Consider the following 6,020-nt stretch of genomic DNA (forward strand, 5'->3'; position numbering starts at 1 on the left):
TCACAACAATAGTAACAACCAATATAAAAACATGCTTTTAATTCTTACTTATTTTAGGCTAAAAATTATGGTTTTTTATTATGTATAAATTTAAAGAAATAAAAATTGCAGAAATGATGCTAATAAATGTTCTACTATTTTTGTAATCAATTTCTAAGTATCAAATTTATGGTTATTCAAGACAAAAATATGAGCAAATAATTTGTGAATTTTAGTTTTTTCTTTTTTTGTTTCACTTTGGGTCCGTATGGATCAAGGATTTTATGTGAAAAAAAAAAAAGAAAGTAAAAAAAGAAAAAAAACTAATTTTCTCTTATATTTTTCTTCTCTATTAAATACTGTCAAAAATGAAAAATTATCTTAATATAATTATAAAAAAAACTAATATTGATGATGTGTGGGACCAACTTTTTTTTATAGATTTATTATATTCTTTTTCTCATTTTCCTTTATAAACATACATGAAAATAAGGATTTTATGATATTTTATTTTCCTTTTCGTATTATTTTCTAAGTTCAAAATGGGTCTTATATTTCTTTTATTTAAAATATTCCTAATCATATAAAAGAGAAAATAAAAAAGATAGAGTACGAATATACTTAGGCAACATCTTATTTTTAATCTCATTTGATTTTTCAATTTCTATTTGATTGGGATTTTTTTTTTTTTTTTTTGTGTGTGTACTTCTCAAGTGCCTAAATTATTATTTTTTTCAAAAAAAAAATTGAATATCCTCCTCCAATTATGTCTTCAAAAATGCATGGATTGTTGTTTTTTTGCAAGATTTGCAAGTTACGGCATTTGTCATCTTTTTCTTTCTCGTCCTCTTTAATTAAAAACTAAATTATATCTTGCTATCACAATATAAACTCGATACAATGGTATCATTCACATTTTAAACACAAATATTAATTTGATGCATATAATTTTAATGTTTTCGCACATTATGCAAATAATCAATAAATTAATACTTATGTCATTATCTTACATTTTCTTCCAAGAAGTAGCATGAATATTTATTTATATTTTATAAAACAAACTTAAATAGTAGTTATTTGAAAGCTAATTCAAAATGAATGGTACAAAGTTATGTTTTCTTTGTTTTTAGTATAAGATATAGAATCGTGCAATTAATCTTCCTGAGCATTTCTTCTAAAATTAAATTGTATACCCAAGTACAACAAATTTCTAATTTTATGCTTCAACATCCATATTTCATGACATTTGAAGTTTTTTTGGGAGGGGGGGGGGAATTTTAAATAGATCACTCAAATTTTTAATAAATCGTTCGAATGAATTTTCACCACAGTAGTCAATGCACGTATGTACTACACACAAACAAATTAATTTATGAGTTATTTATTTAATTTAAAAACAGTTATTACTTAAAGTGTTTTAAACTTGTTTAATAATTAATATATAGTTTGTATATGTAAATGATATATGCACAGACCCAATAAGGTTGTAATTTAAAAAAAAAACTTACGATACGAAAGAAAAGAACAAATGGTTCACATTGGCTCTTTGTACTATTGATTTTGTCATTATATCCTTTAACTAATATTCCCTTTTTTTTTTTGGTACCACAATATAACCCTAGAAAAACATAAAAAGGAAAACAAGGTGCATCACAAGAACAATTAATTTTTTATGTAATAAAATAGTCTCAAATGAAATTGACAATCATATATTGTTTGTTTGCAATTTTTTTGTTTAGGATTCAGTGATATGACATAAAATAAGATATAGTAAATGTTACATCTACTTCAAATAATAATACATGCCAATCATTTCTTTATGTTGGTCTAAGAATTCAAATTTTATAAATTTGTAGAAAAAAGAAATTAGGAATTGAGTGAGTGAGAAAACACAGTTTATTAGTTCGTCCTTAAAAATGCTCGTTTTAAGGAGGTGTGTTTGTTTTACATTTGACTTCATATATATATTCATATATGATTTCTTTTGAATATTTCACGGCACAACTCTCTTCTTATGTTCAACAATTGTCATATACTCATTTTGTTGAAACACAGAAAATTATAACATTTAATCAACATTTTGTTAAAAATAAAAATATTAAAGTGAATCATAATATTTTTTTTAAAAGCATGAGAGAGATAAAGTATACATCACATGGACAAGTATTTACTTTTGAAAATAAAAACTCTCAAAATTATTAATTTGTATAAAATATTTTTGATTTCACAAATTAACTTATTTGATTTAGGAAAGTTTGAAATTTTCGAGTACAGAAATGAAGAATCAGTTGAGCAAATATTTGATTGATTCTGAAAATCTCATGAAATAATTTTTTTAATTACGTTAACAAAATAATATTGAATTGTTTGGGTCATGGTATTTGGACACTGACCACAGACGGATAGATATAATAATTATGTTTGTTTGCTGCCTCGACGTCGCACAAACATGTAGAAATGCGGGGAAAGGTCCACGCGCACTGATTGGTGGGCACTTCAAACTCGCCAATCGGAGCAAGGCATATGATGCTCATGTGGGGCCCAATCTCCCGTACGGAAAGTTCAGCGCTTGATTTTTGCTGAAACTGGGCCCCAATCACACGCTTCGTCAACGCGCGTCGCTTGAATTAAAATATGTATCGTTTTGTACAAAAAGTAGCCCGACCTCCGAAGGCATCTTTGACCTTTTGCCTTGTTTTTTTTTTTTTATAAATAATTTAATTTAATTTTTTTATTTTATTACTAAAACGCATTCAATTCCTCTCAACCTGAACAAAAAAGACATGAATTTCCGATAATTTCAATAATCTCACAAACTTTCAATAAAAGTTTACAATTTTCACAAACTTTTAATTTGATTCTCAAAACACTTAAAACCTTAAAAAAAAGTATTGCCAAAGAATGTTTATGTCTTTTTACAAACTTTATGTGTATATATATATACCTTAGAAAGAACTTTATTCTTTTATTAGTAAGGTGAGTGTCATTTATCTTATAAAGATATTGATCTCTTTAAATTTGACAAATAAATAATGACATCTCATGAGATTTCAAAAAAATTTTAAATCTCTTTTGTGATTTTAAAAATTTTATAGATCTCTTATGACAAAAAGACAATGACTTTTCCTGATATTTCAAACATTTTAAGAACTTTCCTTAAGGTTTTAAAAATTTTAAAAACATTTGTTGAAATTTGTTAAAAAGATACAAATTTTCTCTTATATTGTGCAAAAAGTTAAATGTTTTGACAAGAGAATCGTTTTTTTTTTTAAACAAATTTTAAGGAAGGTATGTGACTTTTTTGAAATCTAAAAAAAACGCTTATGACATTTTTTTTTTATTACATATGAACTTCAGTCACCAATGAGCCATTCGGATCTCTTAGGATGGTACCAAACTTACGGATCTGCGTCCTCCGCCCTTAGGTCTTACTAATCAGAGTAAAGTTCAGAATGTGGACACGACTTTTGTGCATCAATTGGAAGATGAGTGTCTTTTATTTTTTCTATTTATGGTTTGCTAATATGGCCCATGAAATAAAACTCTATTTTTGAAAATTTGCCATTTTTTGGCTTCTTAAATTAGAAATGCCATTATATGCATGATAAATTTAAAAATTCTCTTTGCGACATTTTTAACATGATACCTCTCTCTCTCACACACACACACACACTCACACTCACTCACTCTCTCTTAAAAAAGTGCTTACTTTCTTTTGATTTTTTAATAGTAATAAATAGGCCTTAATTTGATAACATCACTAATTTAAATGTATAATGGGTATGTACATTAAAAAGTATTTCAAATAAAAATAAACAATTATTAAGGAATAATATTTTCTTATAATTTACCTATTACTTTTGTAGACACCCCATTTTTTTCGGGACTTGAATAAATTGGGTAAAATCCATTAATGCAATAAAGAGAGAAAGTTATAGGGAAAAAAATATAGAAAAACTGAAAAGTTTACATTGAAAATAAAAAATAAAAAATAAAAACAACAAAGAAAAATGAAGCAGAAAATCCAGTGGGTTGGCATCTTTAAACCTGCAAGCAAAAGGAAAAAAAGGGGTTAGACACGTGAGATTGTGTAACAACCCAAAAATTATTATACTATACTGCTATAATTATAAAAACAATAGTAAATTTGCTCTGATACCAAACTGTAGCGACCCAAAAATTATACTGTTATGAATATAAAAATAATAGTAAATCTATAGCAAGAAAACATACTATTCATGCAGCGAAAAACATAATGTATCTAAACCTCACATACAATACCAGAATTCTACTGTTTCCATAAATATACATTCACGTCCCCAAAAATCCCTAAAATATCCTAGGGATTCCACAACATATCCCCCAACTCAAAACACTTGCCCCGATACTATAATACCAAGGTTTCCTCTACCTTGGAGTTCGCTCCACACGGCTATCTGGGTTTCCTGAAATATTTAAATTATTGGGTGAGACACCTTTTAGTTAGATAGGATAGATTATCATCAATGTGCTAAATAATTAACTATAACTGATAAATCAAGTAAATTTATACTCATACTTATATAAGTTTGGTAAAATCATATTTTCAACATAAGCTTACTCTAGCATAATAAGTTTTTGTATACATGTAATTAGTCTGCTATATCTGTATAATACTGAAATTTTTCTCTTGATGGATTTAGTTAACTGATATCATGTATTACCCCCACATGATTGGGTTGTGCAACCCGTAGGCGGGATTTAGTAATGGTTGGCCTACCGGGCTAAGTTAAAACTGACTCGTCTGTAAGCACGATTGGCTACCCCAACCTGGTTCGGACTGTCAGAAGGGATATGCTACTCTTCAATGACCCAATCGTCTACCATACACTAACACTTTATCTGAGACGTGTGGTGACAGTAATTTGAAATAATAGCTATTGTACCGTGCTCTGAATCTAAACTTGTGACGACCTGCTTAATTTCTACATTTCTTTTCTTTTTTTCTTTTTAAAATCAATATCACAAATCCCAGCTCAGCAAATCATAATCCAACTAGACCCATGGGTACCAGGGATAAATCAGAACACAACACGGAAGCCAAAGTAGTAGGAAATGTAACAACCCAAATTTAAAAATGGAATTTAAATGATATAGAGGATAGGAAATGGAAATTGGAAACAAAAGGAAGCAGTCGGTTTCGTCGACAACATTGGATTTTGGAAGGGAAAAAAAAGGGGGGGGGGATCATCAGGGCTTCGTCGACGAATACAGGGGATTCGTCGACGAAGGCTTAAGAAAATTCGTCAACGAATACAGGGATTCGTCGATGAAGAAATATCGAGAAGCGTTTTGAGTCGACTGAATTTCGTCGACGAAATTACTGAAAGATTCGTCAACGAATGACATGGCTCGTCGACGAAATCCCCTGTTCTATAAATATGGAAATCCGGATTTTAACTTTCTAAAGAATCTATCTCTTCTCTCTCTCTCTCTCTCTCTCTCTCTCTCTCTCTCTCTCTCTCTCTTCTTCGGTTTTCTCTCTCTCTCTCTCTCTCTTTTCAATTTTGGGCTCGTTTCTCGCCGGATCGAAGATTTGAGGCTACCACGACACTCCTGGCGAAGTTCTCTCCAAATCTGCTGGAACGGATCGTTGGTGAAATCGAGTTGGAAATCATCCTTGAGTTGAAGTAAGACTTTTTAAGTTGAATTTGGTTTGACGATAGTTATAGGAAATGATGTACGTATGAAAATACTGAGGTTTAATACTGAGAATTTTTAGTTTCAGGGTATTGATCAGGAAATCCTATGGGGGTCAAGCTAGGATATTTTAGGGGCTTTCTCAGTAGTTAGGTAAGGGAATAAACTAAAGCAGTTATTTTCCATGCAAATTATTATTGATTATGAGTAAATTTATTTTCAGGAAAGCATATGTTATATTTGTTTATTACGAATGGAATGTACGATTCGGGAAAATACTGCTATGATGTTAAGATGTATATGTATGTATGAGATGCCAGAAAAATCACGATTTTAGAATATGAAGTATGACTTTTAACCGC

Source organism: Malania oleifera, chromosome 10 (assembly GCF_029873635.1).
Source record: "Malania oleifera isolate guangnan ecotype guangnan chromosome 10, ASM2987363v1, whole genome shotgun sequence".
NCBI classification, from domain to species: domain Eukaryota; kingdom Viridiplantae; phylum Streptophyta; class Magnoliopsida; order Santalales; family Ximeniaceae; genus Malania; species Malania oleifera.